General features: G+C 39.4%; 2 non-coding genes across 2 annotated transcripts; both read left to right on the plus strand.

Annotated features, from left to right (window-relative positions):
- The first annotated feature begins 835 nt into the window (after positions 1-835).
- Positions 836-999, plus strand: LOC136401739 (U1 spliceosomal RNA). Its single transcript, XR_010750742.1, has one exon. It is a non-coding gene; the product is annotated as a U1 spliceosomal RNA (small nuclear RNA).
- A 39-nt stretch (positions 1,000-1,038) lies between these two features.
- LOC136402014 (U6 spliceosomal RNA) lies at positions 1,039-1,142 on the plus strand. The gene has a single exon (XR_010750921.1). It is a non-coding gene; the product is annotated as a U6 spliceosomal RNA (small nuclear RNA).
- Positions 1,143-17,439: the final 16,297 nt, after the last annotated feature.

Genomic DNA, 17,439 nt, shown 5'->3' on the forward strand with positions numbered 1-17,439 from the left:
TAATGGAACATGAGTAGAAGTGACGAGAGTGGAAGAGATGTGCTACCTCTGGGCAGAAATGTCAAGAGTCAAGGCATAACTTGTCACATTCCCTCGTTCCTGTTGTGATAATCATGAAAAAACCTGTGAGGATTCTGTCATCCTAGCTCCTTAACTGAATACACTGTGAACAGAACTCCTTTCCAATCCACGATGGGTGTGCAGTATGAGTGAAAAATAAACCATTGTCATTTCAAGTCCTTAAGACTTTTAGCCCTCTGTCATTGCCACACAACTCAGCCTGTCCTGACGATAGATACAGCCTTCAAACTTTACAAATTTTGAAGCTTTGCAAGAAGACAGCAGTATCTCCAATGTCACTCTCTAAGAGAGGAGTTAATATGGACAGGTAAATTTTCCCCCTAGAGAAGGAAAATTCAAAGTGCCAAATTTAACATCTCCTAATTAAGTTTATGTTCACAGGATACATACACATTCCAGACCCTTATATCAGATCAACTATCTTGGTAAAATAAAAAATAAAAAAGATAATTTAAAATTCCTTTTCCTCTCACCACTGACTCCAAATTCTCTGGCTTGGTATTTGAAAAAAACAATCAATAGACTTTGGGAACATAATTTTGCCTGAAATAACTACTCAAGGAATTGGGCAATAGCCTCTACATTTGATGGGTGAAGAGACAGTACTATAATAAGTTTCTGTGCCGTGCTGACTTTTTGGACCCTTTGGAAAATCAGACAGAGACTTCATATTATTTCTATCTAAGCTACAAGTGCTTGCAAAAAATTCCAACCCTATTTAATCCTTGAAAAGCCCTCTAATTAATAGTGAAGTGCTCTTACCTGGCAAGGGAGATCCTCTGATCATGAAGGTAGTTTTCCTAGGGCAAGGCTTGTCCATTGCACTCTGGATGCACTGACCCCTGCAATTTTTCCAAATGTGGAAAACTCAACTGCATAATTTGTGGTAGTGAGGGACTGCATTCACACTCTCCCCTTAAAAAAAGAAATTTAAAAAAAGAAAAGAAAAAAAATGAAGTGCTTGCTTGAGCAGCACAGCTACTAAAATTGAACCAATGTAGAAATTAGCACGGCTCCTGTGTGAGGATGACACACAAATTTGTGAAGCATTCCATGTATATTTTTTTCTTCTTTTCCAAGTGAGAGGAGAGGAGATAGAGAAACAGACTCCCACATGCACCCAACTGGGATCCACCTGGCAAACGCTGTCTGGGACTGACGCTCTGCCCCTCTGGGGCCATGCTCGCAATAGAGCTATTTTTAGTGCCTCAGGAAGAGGCTCCAGGGAGCCATCCTCAGTGCCCAGGTTCAAGTCGATGCTATTGAACCAACTGAGCCATGGCTATAGGAGGAGAAGATTGAGAGAGAAAAAGATGAAGGAGGGGAAAGGTGAAGAAGCAGATAGTTGCTTCTCCTGTGTGCCCTGACTGGGAATCGAACCTAGGACATCCAAATGTCAGGCTGATGCTCTACCACTGAGCCAACCTGCCAGGGCCGCATTTCATATTTTAAAAAAAGAAAAAAAAAAGGAAAAAAAGGAGTGACTGAAATATGAGGTGGAAAGGATGAACTCTGGACATTAATTTCTTTGAAGTTTAAATCAAGAGCAAGAGAATTTGACTGGACATTAATTTCCTTGGACTTTAATTTGTAAGGGGTTTCAATCTTTAGACTTTAATTTTCCCTGGGAATATAATGGAAGAGAGTTTATGGTCGGATTTGTAGGGTCTCTGTGTTGACTGCATTTTATTATTGAAGTATTGTAATGGTGCCAAGTCATCTCTTTGCAAGCCCTCTTATACGTGTGATCGGACAATATTAATGACTATAATTGATATGGAAAATAGACAAGGTGATAAAGTTTCAGATTTAGAATTTCTATAATTAATATACTATCTGTGGTAGGCATAAAACATGGTCTGTCTTATGTCCTTTTTTAGCCGCTTCTCTCACGCAGGGCTTAATCCCGGAAGGGAGCTCAGGTAGGTTTTGAAAATGCATACAACCTGCCCTAGACAATTCTAGCACCATCTGATCATCAAATAGTTCCTTTGTGTTCACCTGGGAAATGGAGCCCACAAAGCTTCTCCTCCATTTTGATTGCTACCCTCAGATGAACTCTCCAAACTTTGCACACCAAGACTCCATCTTTTGAGGGCATCTTTTGGTAAGATGTTTTGTTTTGTTTTGGCTCCTCTGCTTCCTCCCACATGTGAATCTTGTTGCTATCCTGATGTGCTCCCATCTGTATATATTTGGGAGCTCATATCTTGCTACCTAAACTTGTTATTGATGTTGTTCATGGGTTTTAGCTTTTTCTATCCAACTTGCTCTGTTTTTGTAGGAAGACATGGAAATATTCGAAAACAATGCCACTTCAACTTCTCAGGGTGCCCTTTGCTTTTTTTCTTGATCCCTTCATGTAGCAAAGATAATTATATGCTCACCAAACACGTTTTCATAGTTCTTCTACATTCCCTGCTGCCCAATTAAGTGTGACCATGTGATTAGGTCTAGCTAATAAAACATGAGTGGAACACGTGCTACTTCACTAGTGGCAGGGAGATATCTCTTCATCTCTTTCTCTCTCTCTTCAGCCCAAAGACTGAAGCAGTCTGGACCAATGAGTTTCATCATACAGGATAGTTTTCTATAACATAGTTTGCATTAGCAAGAAATAAACTGCTAAGTTTTAAATCACTGTTTTTGGGGGGGATGCTGCTACAGCATAAAACCAGACCACCCAGACACTTCCCCACCTACTTTCTCTATTTATTATCCAGTTTTCACCTCTTCCTTGTAAATATATTCAAGTATCCTCTATCCAAAAACAAAAAACAAAAACCTTCCTTTGAGCCTACTGTTTCCCAAATTATCATATATCTCTCCTCATTCACTGATACATTTCTGGAAGGAAAATCTATATTTGCCAACTCCACTTCCTCAGCACCCACTCACTCCTTAATTCCTGGGGATCTGGCTTCTGCTTTCTTCATTCTTCAGAAGTTATTTTCTGTAAAATTACCCATGATATCTTACTGGCCACACTCAACCCAGCCTTCTCTGGTCCATTGGTTTTATATCTTTTTAGGATCAGAGAACCCTTTGAAAAACAGAGACAAACTATGGATCTTATTCCCGGAAAAATCACATGCACGTGCATACAAACTCTTGATCATCACGCTCCCCCCACAGCCCATCCATACATAGCCTAAACAACTCTGTACTTGGGGTGAAGAATTCTGCCCTGGTGTGTATAAGAAAGAAACAGAAAGTGAAGAAGGTCATCCATTCCCACAAAACCCTCACATGGAGTACTCTTTCACTTCCCAGTGTATTTCCCTATGTCATCCTTTACTTTTTGCATTTCTGTAGATGGTAATGTATGTTGCGTGACCATCTATTTCCTCATTCATCTCTCTTCATTCAATCATGGAGTAACTGCAGAGTATAAAAAACAAAAAAACAAAAAACCAGTGTGTTCCTCTTATCCCAAAGGAAATGACAGTACAGCTGGGAAAAAGGCATTCTCACATTAAAACTTGAGTAATAAAGTGAGAATATGAAGGAGTGGGAGATGTACTGAACTGTTTCTAAGGAAGGGTCAGGCACTGCTGTCTGTAACTTAGGGAATACAAGCTGGGCCTTGAAAGATGAGCTGGGTTTTGATGGGTAGACAAAGAAAAGGGTGTGTGGAATAGAAGGTACTGTGTAAGCAACAAAAAAACTTGTAAATGAAATGAAAAGAAATGTTAAAGTAGGTCCCACATGGATTGACCAGAGAGAACACAAAGTTACATAAAAACAGAATAGAAGGTAGAGGGCCAGTCTTGTGTTAGCCCTTGAGTACCAGGCTAGAGTATCTGGGCTTTATTTTGTGGACAATAGGGAGACCCTGGATGTTTTTGAGCAAAGGACTGACAGGATAAAATGATCTTTTAGGCAATTAATCTGCGAAGAGTATTTAACAGAGAGGTGAAAAGCTAGCCAAAAGGAGGAGAGTTAGGAGACTGTCCCACAATCCATAATCTGAGCTTGTTAACTACAGAACTGAATAGTTTGAGGAGAGCGACAGCAACAATGACAGAGCTGATGTAGCAGGCATGAGGATGCAAGCCATGGATTGCCTTTACGCTGGAAGAATGACGTTAGTTAATAATAGCCTCCAGCAGCAGTACCTTTGGGCCTACCATAGCAGCATTCAAGCTGAGGTCACCATCTTCCCGTGAAGCCCCTTCCCGTGAAGCATGCTCATAGCTGAGCATGCCAATGTTACTAGGGTCTAGCCATTTCTACCCATTGCAGGACTTCTCTAATGGGCAACCTTTGTTCCGAAGCTTCCCCTTGGGTTGGTTGGCTCAAACTCTCTAGATCTACATTAGAGTCTGAGGCTCTCTCTCTCCAATCCTGTTTCCTCTGCTCTCTTTCACAGGTGACAGTTCAGCATCAAAGTCTATAAAACTTTCCCTTCTTCCTTCTCCTTTATCTCTCATAGGTGTCCTACCACATTATCCAACTACTAGAAGAAAACTTTGGAAAAACGTGAAAATGTACACATTATAAAATTTACACAAATAAAAATTAAATTGATAGCACCGCATTGTGTGTACTAAAGGCATAGTCTAACTTTATTTCACACACTAGAAAACTAAGAAATGTGATAATAATGATTTTTGTGTTGAGAAAAACACCAAGATCATTGCAGATTTCAATGATTTTTCTACATCCTGAAATTTTTTCTGTGATTTAACTTGAGATTAAAAATGAGACTAAAATAGCTATTTAGATATTTCTTTATTTAGAGGAACCAGTTTATTTTAAAGAGAACATCTTCATCTCACAACTGAAAGTAATAATGGGATTAAAAGGAGGAGCCGAGTGGTTCTGAGACAAGCACTGCAGCTGGGATTCAGAAAATATATATGAGAGTCAGTGTACACAGTAAAAATGTCCTCAGATAGCTGAAGCTTCTTTGAAATATACTTTATGTCTTGTGTACATGAGACACTTCTGTGAAAATAGAAAGATGCTCCTGTCTTGGCAGTGTTGAAAAAAATATGTGTCTGTATATAAAAAGAATTGTCACCCAATATACCAACTTAATCTTCAGAATGTAACGGAAACTTTACATGACAGACTAGCACTATCAGCTAAACATAACCACTCTTCCTGTTTTGTTTGGTGGCGGAAGTTATAGTGTAATGTTAGAGGTATATTCTCTGTGTGTATTTGGCTGATGAGCTTAGTTGGTCATTGAGTTTCAGCTGTTTAGAGGTAGAGTAATTTGGGAAATTGTTACATTAAAGTCGTTTTGAGCTAATAAAGAACTATTTGGTTAAAGACTTAGTCATTTCATTCCTATTTTTAACTGCTACCCAATAAAACATTCTTTCTTGGTCCCCCTGTACACAATCATAGCACTCTTTATTCTATTAAAAGTTTTAACAAAATTATAATTAAATACCTATAGAATGAGTTGTTTTATGTCTGCCTGTTCCACTAAACAGTGAGCTCCAGAATACCAGGAACTACAGTGAAATGGATCTTTTAGGAAAAAGAAATATTTTATGTTAAATTTTATGTTGTTTGTATTTCTAACATATAAACCTGTTCTCACCTCGAACCTGGCTACATTTTATTTACATACACACATACAAGACTTTGTATGGATGGTTTGCTGTATTGAAATTGTGTAAAGTAAGAGAAAAAAAGCCAGGTTCCATGTTTGGGTTAAAGTATTACTAAAACAGGAAAACATAAGCCATGTGGCAAGATGATGACTCAACAGAAATCGTTTAGCAGAAGCTAAAGTTTAGAGCTGAGAGTGGCTATAAAAATAGTATAAGCCCTCATCCTCCAAAGTTAACAGAATTATTAGATAAGGAATTGACTTTTTCAGTCCATATCAGGGGTTTGAATTATAGTAAGTCTTCAATTAATATCATCAACAGATTGTACCTTTAAGAGAACAATTGTATATTTAAAAAAAATTTTTTTACTATAGGCTAATTGTTATAAACAAGAATTAAGCTCTTATGGCATCTCATCAACATTATAGCTAAATGACATTGAGGACCTGCTGTAGTTTTATCTAGAGATTTTTTTTTTTTCAAGTGAGAGAGAGAGAGAGAGAGAGAGAGAGAAGGAGAAAGGAAGGGAGAGAGATGAGAAGTATCAACTTGCAATTGTGGCACTTTATCTAGAGATCTTAAGAATGAACATTCCAGGTGACATTTGGTTACAGTTTTATCTGTTTACTTGTCTGTCAATTCACTAGACAGTGAACTCCTTGTAGACAAGTACTATGTCATTCATTTTATGATCTTAAACTTGGCACTCAGAGGACAGTCAGTACATGGTACAGAATTAATGGATATATAATTCACTGTGGAGAAGTAGGGGTTTGATATATTACCCCTCTTATGAGTCTGTAAATTTCAAAATAAATTCTGGTTACTAAAAAAAAACAATTTCAAAAGGTAGCAGCATTGCAAGCATCAGATAAAGTGTGAATGTCTCACTGGCTATTCAGATCAGTCATGCAGACAGCTCTATTCTCAGCCTATGAACAAGGCCCATTCTTTTTACACATATAAAAACCCGAGGTAGGCGGAAAGAGTGCACATTCTCTTTGTGTAATGGTTATTAGCTCTTCACTGACTCTATTGTTAATTTTTCCAACTACTATTAAAAAATACATCTTTTTACTATATTTGACTATGAGGGAAGCTGTGATCTCCTGCAATATTCACAAAGAAGAAACACAAAGAGTTTTAGTGGTGCAAAAAATATTTTGCATTTAAATATTAAATAAGTATTTTAAAAGTATGTGAAGCCAGTAGCCACAGCCACCATCATAGCCACCTGGCCCATGCAGGTTCGCATTGGATTAGGACAGATGGTAATGAAACAACAGAGCCAAGAACTGGTGGGCCACTAGCTTTAATCCTAGCTTGCACCCGGCGGCAAGTAAAAACACACACTGGGCTCCAAAACCCACTCATTCAGTGCTCACAAAGCTACTGACTTATCTGAGTTTCCTAGAATCAAAGGTTTCTAGCTCACCAGACTTATTCACCTCTGTTCCCCATCTCCTTCCTTCTCCCTGCACAAACTCTGCACAAACTGGCTTTTCCTTCAGCACTCTGCCATCTTGGCTGCTTCTCCTGGCCTCCTCCACATGGCCTTCTCTGCTCTCCTCTCTAATGCTAATCTCAGGAACCAAGAGAGAGCAAGCTCCCGGTCTGCCCCACTTTATGGTGTAGAAATGAAAACCTTTAATCCAATATACAAACAAGGAAGTCTCTGATACAAAGTCACTTATCTGAGGCATAAGGGGATTCCTCATAAGAGTGCACCACCCCACGTCAAAAAGGGTAGGAAAGGCTTAGTCCCAAAACCAAGCCCCAGACTACAAGGATCCTGTCTGCCCACAGCCCGCCCCCAACACACACCTGGGCGACGGGCTCCCACATGGGCAGCACCATCTTTAACAAAGTGAGCATAATATATTTTATCTGCCCAACAAAGTAATAAATAAATTTTTTATTTTTATTTTTAAAATATTTTTAATTTAGGTGCTAGCTGGATAATTCAGTCGGTTAGAGCGTCATTGGGAAGTGCGGTGGTTGCCAGTTCGATCTCTGGTCGGGGCACATACAGGAACAGACTGATGTTCCCATTTCTCTTTTTTTCTCTCTCTCTTTCCCTTTCTCTCTCATTAAATCAATTTTAGTGAGAGAGAGGACAAGAAAGAGGGAGAGAGAAAGAGACAGACAGACAGACAGACAGACAAATAGAGAGAAACACTGATTTGTTATTCTACTTATTTATGTATTCATTGGTTGACTCTTGTGTGTGCCCTGACTGGGGATCAATATCTGCAACCTTGTTGAATTGAGAGGACACTCTAACCACTGAGTCACCTGGCCAGGGCAATAAGCTTTTTATACGGATGCTAGAGAAAACTTTTTTTTTTTAAGAAAAAACTCTTAATACCCTACAATTACTCTGTTTTGATGCCAATGATGTCTGATGTCTAATATTTTAGAGTTAGAAGTTCATTCTTGAAAGGTCTTCAGTTTCGGTAGCACAGCAGCTTGAGCAAATGTAGAAACCCTCTTATAGAGGAATGCCTTATTAAACATTAGACATAACAAGAACAAGCAATAACCTGCGATTATTGACCTCACACAAAGAAAAGGAAAACTTCCAAATGCCAGACACAAAGAAGGAAGAAAAGTGAAAATAGTGTGTGAGTTAACTCTAGTAGATGAAAAAGGGGCCATATACTAAACCTGGCAAACTCAGCGGAGGTCTGCATAGCAGCTTTTCAGACTCAGAGACCTAAAGTAACCACACAGGGTGATTTGAAATCAAAACTTTCTAAACTAAAAGCAGTTCTTGGTAGGTAGTCAAGTCCTAGGACAGTATTTTTCCCTGACAAAGGTTAATCTTCACCTTAACGAAGCCTGACTATTGTCCTTTTGGCACTTAAGATAGCATGCCTTTGGAATGTAAAGGCACAACCACCACACCGGAGCAGAGGCACAAGCCCCCTCATTGTTATTATCATGTTAATTGTTAACTAGCCTATACCCACCTACGCAAAGAAGTATGTGTGTATTCCTTTTACTTTTTATCTAATCCCAAAGATTTTCCAGTTTTGCTTTCTATCACTTCCCTCTCAGCGGTGGATTTCATGTAACACCTTATATCTTCCCCCTTTTGAATCTGATGTACAAAATAAGTGGTAAAACTGCCATTTTTCTGAAGCATTTTCTCAATCGTTAAGATTTTGCTTGCTGCTCAAATAAACTCATAGAAATTCTTACAGGTTTGGACGGTTTTACATTGACACTGCATCAACTTTCAGGGAGAGCTACTGGATCTGGAAATAGCAATCAAGTTGGGTTTTAGTATCTACTCAGAGACGGAAGTTGAAGCCTTGGACTTGGGAGTTGGGAGTAAAATAATGCATAAAAGCAGAACTCTCCAAGGCTTGAATTCCCAGACCTGTACCTAACATGCAATAAATATCCAAATTTACAGTAGATGAAAAATGAACATAAATATTGATTGGCACTGGACCTGTGACACTCTGGATCTGGTGCAAGGAAACAAACAAACGGAATTTACTTTGGGTTACATGGGATTCCCACAGAATAAAAAAGCTATCTGAATAACATAAAAAATTATGAAGCACAAGTTAATGATTCACCATGAACAAAAGTCAACAGAATAGCACCTCTAAGAATCTGAGACAATAGAAAGTATGTCCAAAATATTACTGTCAGAAATAATTATTTCTAAATAATTAAGGAAGGTGGCCCTGGCCAGTTGGCTCAGTGGATAGAGTGTCAGCCCAGCATGTGGTTGTCCTGGGTTTGATTCCTGGTTAGGGCACACGTGAGAAGTGGGCATCTGCTTCTCCTTCCCTCCCTCTCCCCCTTCCCTCTTCCTTTTTCAGCCAGTGGCTTGACTGGTTCAAGTGTGGCTCCAGGTGCTCAGGATAGCTCGGTTGATTTGAGCATCAGCCCAAGATGGGGTTGCCAGGTGGATCCTGGTCGGGGCATATGCCGGAGCCTATCTCCCCCTCTCTCACTTAGAAAAATAATAATAATAATTTATTTATTTTTTTTGTATTTTTCTGAAGCTGGAAACAGGGAGAGACAGTCAGACAGAGTCCCGCATGCGCCCGACCGGGATCCATCCGGCACGCCCACCAGGGGGCGACGCTTTGCCCACCAGGGGGCGATGCTCTGCCCCTCCGGGGCGTCGCTCTGTTGCGACCAGAGCCACTCTAGCGCCTGGGGCAGAGGCCAAAGATCCATCCCCAGCGCCCGGGCCATCTTTGCTCCAATGGAGCCTCGGCTGCGGGAGGGGAAGAGAGAGACAGAGAGGAAGGAGAGGGGGAGGAGTGGAGAAGCAGATGGGCGCTTCTCCTGTGTGCCCTGGCCGGGAATCGAACCCGGGACTTCTGCACGCCAGGCCGACGCTCTACCACTGAGCCAACCGGCCAGGGCCCAATAATAATAATTAATTAATTAAAGAAGTCATCAGAGCCATAAAAAATAAAACTCAATGATAAATAAAATAGGCAGATTTGTCAAAGAAGTAAAGGACTTCTAAAATTAAAAATATAATCCTTGGAATTAGAAGATCAATCGTCAAGTTAAACAGTAGATCAGATACAAGTGAACAAAAAATTCTCAGAACCAGAAACAGACCTGATAAAATTATCCAGAATGAGATAGAAAGACAAAGACTTGGAAAATATAAGTAAGAAATATGAAAATTGAAGTGAGAAGGTACATGTCTAATGGGAATTCTATCAGAAAAAAACTAAAAAAATGTGAAAAGATAATAGATGAAAATTTTGCAGGATTGTTAAATGATATGAATCCCTTTTTAAGAAACACAAATCCTCTTCCTGCAAGATTAATAAAAAGAAAGCCCACATCAAGTTTTATTGTAATGAAATGACAAAATACCTAACAAAAAAAATAATAATAGAAAAATTGATTTCTTTAGCTGTGATTTCTTCCCTATTAAAAATTGAACTTAAAAAAAAGTGAAGTTCATTTACTTCAGTTCAAATAAAATGAGTGAAGTGGATACTATGACTGGATAAAAAGTTTTTGAATGAAGTAGTCAAAACTTGAAAATTGTATAGGAACTAGAAAAATAATTCAGATGAATCAGGATTGTCTAAGGAACATGCAGGAGATGCTGGAGATGATTCTACCTGTACTACAGGTGTTTCATCTCGAGAAGCAGCTGATGTAGAGGGTACAGAATCTGTTGCAGGCCTCTCTACCTTCTTAAAGAATTGTTCCAGCCTAGTCTGGAACTAGTTCACCCACGTAGTCCATAAATATGACACTAATGGAGTAAGCCGAAACACTCACATCTCAACTTTTTAAAGCTTTTATGGGCATGAGCATCGTAATCTCAAAACGTTGTATGTCGAGACTGTCGTAACCCGAGGACCCCCTGTACTTTCAAAGATTATGCTCTGGCAACAGAGATTCATCCACTTGCCAATATATCCTCAGCCCTAAATAGATCACATATAGAAAAAAGTAAGGCAGGCGAAGGCATGAAACTAACAACCTGACATTTTGTCCACTACCAAGTAGTGGACCACGAAGTACATCAGAGACATAAATACTTGATTGATAATTATCCTTTCCAATTCCTGCAGCTTGGGGAGAAGCCTCTCTCTTCAGAATATTTTCCATGAAGGAATACTATATTTTCTGGGTTTTCCAAGAAGGGTGGTTACAGTCAGCTACTTCCAGGGGTCTGATAAGAAGTATGTCTACCTCAGCGTCTAACTGATAGAATAATGCGCTGTTTTCTTTTCTTTTTTTTAAACTTTCTGAGAGAAAGAGAGAGACAAGCAGGGAGAGAGAGAGGAAGAAGAGATATGAGATGCATTAACTCTTGTTGCATCAGCTTAGTTGTTCATTAATTGCTTCTCATGTGTGCTGTGCCTTGATGGGAAAAGGGGGCTCAAGTCAAGCCAGTGACCCCCTGCTCAAGCCAGCGATCTTGGGCTTCAAGCTGGAAACCCTGTACTCAAGCTGGCAATCCTCAACCTAGGAGCCCAAGCTCAAGCTGGTGACCTTGGGGTTTTGAACCAAGGGCCTCAGCATTCTGGGTCGACACCCTATCCACTGCACCACTACGGGTCAGTCTGGGCTATTATTATCTTTGGCAGAGTATTCTGGGCTCCAAGAGATGCAAAATGCTTGGGAGTTATTCTGAGGAAAAAAGTAACCCAGGTTTTGGGTTACTTTCTTCAGGGATGAGTAGATTACACTGGGCAACAATTTTTTTTCATTTTTGCATGAGGTTTTAGAACTTTTTCTATATATTTCTGCATCGCTGATTCGAAATCTGAAATCCGTTTTTTGGTGCATGCTCTAGTTTTTATGCAATTTTAATTTCTTTTTGTTACAGTTAATGGCATGGATTGGTTTTTAAATTGGAGTTAAAGGGCAACAACTCTTGGATTGAACAGAACCACAAGGCAATTAATGTTTTACAAACATCACTTTTACATAATTGTAGTTGTTTTTAAATGTAAAAAATTATTATCTGATAAAAACACCCTCTTATTTTGTTTTAAGATTGAATCATGGCTTCTTCAAGTAGGCGTAAATGTAAGAATAGTCCTGACACCTTCTGTTATATATGTGGCTGTTACACACTTCAATGTCAAAGGCGCAATATTTCATCATTTGTGACATGTGCATATATTGCCTATTTTCAAGTTCCCCTTGGCAATCGAGACAAGAATTGGGCTCCTCATATTGTGTGTCATAGTTGTGAGGAAATGCTTCATGACTGGACAAAAGGAAAATGCAAAGGAATGCCTTTTGGTATTCCCATGGTTTGGTGTGAACCTAAGGACCACAGCAGTGACTATTATTTCTGTCTGATCCATACAAAGGGCATTGGCAAGAAAAAATGGCATATGATCGCATATCCTAATATTCCTTCAGCAATACGACCTATCCCACACTCTGAGACACTCTTGGTTCCAGTTTTCAATGGTTTTATTTTTTCTAAGGATGAAGAAAGTGAACATGGTGATCAAGTGTATTTTGATAAGATGCATGAGGAAATGGTTGTAGAATCTGAAGGGTCTTCTTCGGATGCCAAGCAGTCATTAACCCCTCAGCAGTTTAGCCTACCCGAATTGAATGACTTAGTAAGAGATTTGGGCCTATCAAAGAAAGCAGCTGAGTTAGTAGCCGCCAGGCTTCAAAAAAAGAATGTACTTCACCGGTCAACTACAGTATCCCATTTCAGGAAACATGAACTAATTTTTGTGGACTTTTTTTCCAAAGACAAATACTTTGTTTACTGTCATGATATCAGTAGTCTTCTCAGCCAGCTAGGTGTTACCACTTACAGTCCAACAGAATGGCAGCTATTTCTTGACAGCTCTAAACGAGTCTGAAATGTGTTCTCCTACACAACAGTAATGTTTATGCAGCGGTTCCAATCGGTTATTCAACTCATCTGCGAGAAGATTATAATGACATAAAAATTGTCCTCGACTTTCTGAAGTATGAGGAACATAACTGGATCATTTGTGTGGATCTTAAAATGGTAAATTTCCTGCTAGGACAACAGAGAGGTTTCACAAAGTATCCTTGCTTTCTGTGTTTGTGGGACAGCCAAGCTCGGGAGAAACACAGAACACAGAAGGAGTAGCTGAAAATATGAAGCTCTGGAAGTAGGGATGCAAAATATTGTGAATGAACCTGTAGTTAATCGAGATAGGATAATTTTCCCCCCACTTCACATCAAACTTGGCTTAATGAAGCAGTTTGTTCAGGTTTTGAATAGAGAAAGTAAATGCTTTCAACATATTATTTCTGCTTTTCCTGCCTTGTCTTTCGAGAAGAAAAAAGCAGTGTATTCGATGGACCTCAAATTTGAACCCTTATACATGAGGAAGAATTTGCCAGGAAGATGAACGGAGGAGATAGCAGCATGGCAGTCTTTTGTGGCAGTTACAAAGAACTTCCTTGGCAACAAAAAAGCAGAAAACTATGAACTTCTGGTTCAAAGGATGCTGTTGGCTTTCTGCGACACTGGATGTAACATGAGCGTTAAGATTCACTTCCTGAACAGTCAGTCACCTTGATAAGTTTCCTGAAAATCTTGGAGCTATTAGTGATGAGCAGACTACTACAGGAGCATCAAATGACATTGTTCTCAACAAGTACACTAATGCAAGAGCTGCAAACACAAATTTTTGCCTGAATAGAATTTAAATGTTTTGCACAAATTTTATGATTAAAATAAGTGTTTTAATGTTCTATTTCAAAATTATACACAAATTCTGAGCAATCATATCTTTTAGTGTATTAGTGTATTTACTGCATTATATAAATTATTATATTTTCACAAGGATGATGCCCAAGAAGACATTCTACTTCATTATGTTAAACTAAATGTTGAAAATTTTACAGTAAGATGAAAACTTAAAATCTTGAATTGCAAAAAAAACTATAGCTTACAGAGAAAAACTAATGTCAGATTTGAGATCAGCACACTCGAATTAGGTAAGAACAAGTGTTTTTGTGGATGCAACAAAAATTTTGTTCCCGAGTGTTATGCCACCCAGAGAAATTTAAGGTCTTCCAACTTTCTCACTTGAAGGGGTTTCCCTATTTTTTTTCCCCTGAATTCCACACAGAAAAACATGAAGAGACTTCATCTCTTTTGCTCCAATAATTCTTTCTTCTTTTCCAGTTCAGATATCCACTCTCACCTGATATGACCTGGAACTGCTTCTTTGAAATAGTAAACCCAAACATTCCTGTTTTTCGAGATCCCATGCTAGGCTAATCCTTTCATATTGTCCTTGTACCTGATCAGGATCTGAGTCCCTGACCTCTCTACTCTTTGCCTATCAGTCCTCTTCACTTTGACTTTGAGGGGAACAGTTTGTCACCCCAAAATTTTGCCAGTTTGGGGTACCAATTATTTTAAGCTGATTATTTTTAAGAAACAAAAGACTCCAGAAGAACTTTTTACCTTCCCACCCAAATGCCAAAAAAAATTTTAGACAAAGGACCTGCTCCAGGAAGAGAGATATTATTATAGATACAGTTTAATCAGAATTAAATCAAAGTCCTCTGTGTCCCATTGTTAAAGATGGCCCAACAAATATTTGTTTACCAAACATTTGCTTTTCCATCTTCATGTGGTTTGCCTTCTTCCCCTTTGAAGCCTCAGACCACAACTTCCCTCCCCACTTTAGTCTAGAATGGCATATAAACCTCAACTGCTCAATTTGTCTTTGAATCCCATATCCTTATGGAACCCCGTATGTACATAAATAATATATTTGGTTATTTTCTCCTATTAATCTGTCCCATGTCAATGTTGATTGTTAGAACAGCCAGAAAAACAGAAGAGTAGAAGAAAAATTATTTTCCACCCCTACAATTCCAAACAACTTAAACGTTAACTACTTTCTTACAAATGTTATCAATTTAATTATATCGATTTAGAGAAGAGAATCCAATGAGATAATGTGGGTAAAGCACTGGCTGAGAGAAGTGCTCAACAAATGGTAAACACCACTGCCATCATCACCAACAACATATATAACATTCCCTTACTCCTTTGTCATTCTATCATACCAGCCTGTATGTACACAATCCTGGGCTGCTAAACATTATTGAAGAAAAATCACTAAATTGTGCAGACAGATGACAGTGAATTCATGCTTCCAGGCTTAAGTGCCAAGCGATTCTGTTTCTCTACAGATTCTGTTTCGCTACAGCCTGCTCCCCCCTACCCCCCATCAAAGCACATATGAGAAAGCAATCAATGAACAACTAAGGAGCTGCAACAAAGAATTGATGCTTCTCATCTCCCTCCCTTCCTGACTGTCCTTATCTGTCCTTCTCTGTGACTCTCTTTCTGTCTCTGTCAAAAAATATATATTTTATATAATATATATATTTTGGGGGGCGGGGCTGGGATGTCCCACCCTCAGAAATTCCTTTTTTATTCCAGCTACCTCATCTTTTGTTCTTCTCACTCAAACCTTTAAAAAGGTAGTCTACATTTGCTGCCTTTCTTTACTTCCCATTTGTGCATTATCATTGTCATCTGTTTTCCATTTCTCCCCTGAAACTGTTCTTATTTGCTTTATCAATCATTCCATGGACCCCGTCTCAGGACTTCATTTGACCGATCCTCACCTTTTGTATGGTTCATCATTCCCTCCATCTGAAACACTGGTTTCAGATATGCCCTCTTTCCTAGACCTTGTCCTCCCTCTCAGACTGTCTCTTGTGAATATTCTTTGTGATCTCTCTATTCTTTGTCCCAAACTCTGAGGTTCCTCAGAGATTGGTAAGGGCCCCATTCTTTTCATACTTATATATGAATTAAACAAGGGAGCCATTAGACTGAGGTGGCATTAATGCTTTGGCAGCCTACTTAAACAAACCAAAATCTAGGTGTGCCTCAAGGTTATGAAATCTAAACACTAAGGACAAGCACAAACAGCCCACTAGGCTTGAAGCTATAGCCAATCAAATAGTTTCCTTTCTTTGCTTCTGTATCTTCTCTACAGTATACGAATGGCTTCTGTCAATGAATACCCTTAACCAACTCAGGTTTGGCACTGACCAACTGAAATAGATTTTTGCTTAAACTCTTCAAAATTTTAGTATGCCTCAGTTTATCCTTTATGCTAATCTATATCCCATTTTTAAAATTTTTATTTGATGATTTTAGAGAGAGAGGAAGAGAAAGAGAAACAGGAACACTGATCTGTTCCTGTTTGCCCTAATGGAACAGGTAACCTCTGGACTTCGAGACGAAGTTCTAACCAACCAAGTTATCTGGTCAGGGCTATACCCCAGTTTAGATTACCTTCCTCATCCATATGTCAAAATACTTAATCATCCCTTAGTCATTCTGCCTCCAAAGCTACAGTATTTCTGCAGCGTTCTCTATTTCAGCAGAAGGCTTCCCTGATAAGCCAGCCAAAGGAGGGACACTCAGGCCCGATGAGCTTTAAAAGTTTATTTAGGCATCTGTACAACAGAGGGGCTGAGACCCCAGTGGTATCAGCAGAGAGGTGCAGGAAGGGGGTGTCTGATACAGGGGTTGCTGCAGGCATTTGCTGACATGAGGTTGCCTGCAACTGGACATGCTCAGATTAGCATATCGGGGTTTGTTGCTTTTGGTCACAGACTGTCGTCCTTTCCCAATCCTCAGGTCCCTCCTGACGGCCTTGTCCCAAGGACATTTCCCAGAACCTTCCCAGGATGGGGGGAGTTGCTTAAGTGGAGTGGGAGGTTGGGTGAGATGCTTAATAAAGAAGTTGCCCTAGTGGGAGGTTGGGTGAGGGGAATTTGAGTTTAAAGGTGCTTTCGATTTAAAGGAGCCCTGAACCCAAACCTAACATTCCCTATTTACCCAGCTTCCCAAACCAGAAATTGAACATCATTGTCTCTTCCCCTCTCTCTCACTATTAATATTCAATCAGCTACCAAGCCCAGGCCATTCTACTTGCTGAAATACAGCAGCTCTAAAATCATTTCAACTGACATCCAGGCCATCGTGTCATATCTTAAGGGATCCTCCAGTGTCCAATCATGTCTGTTCTGTTCATACAAAGCCAGAGTGATTCTTCAAAAATGTAAATTTTAGCATGCCACCCCTATCCTTAAAGTCTTTCAGCCTTTCCTATTGCCTTTAGGATCAAGTTCTAGAAAGTCCCTAACATCTCCTTCTCAGTCTCAATTCTCTACTCCCGTCTTGCAAGCAATCTTCAGCCATTCTGAACTTGCTCGAGTTCTGGAGAGCATGCCTGAAGCCTCTCGAGTTGTTCCTTCAGGTGAAATTTAGCGTCTCCTTCCTTTTTCT

This window comes from Saccopteryx leptura, chromosome 3, assembly GCF_036850995.1.
Source record: "Saccopteryx leptura isolate mSacLep1 chromosome 3, mSacLep1_pri_phased_curated, whole genome shotgun sequence".
NCBI lineage: Eukaryota > Metazoa > Chordata > Mammalia > Chiroptera > Emballonuridae > Saccopteryx > Saccopteryx leptura.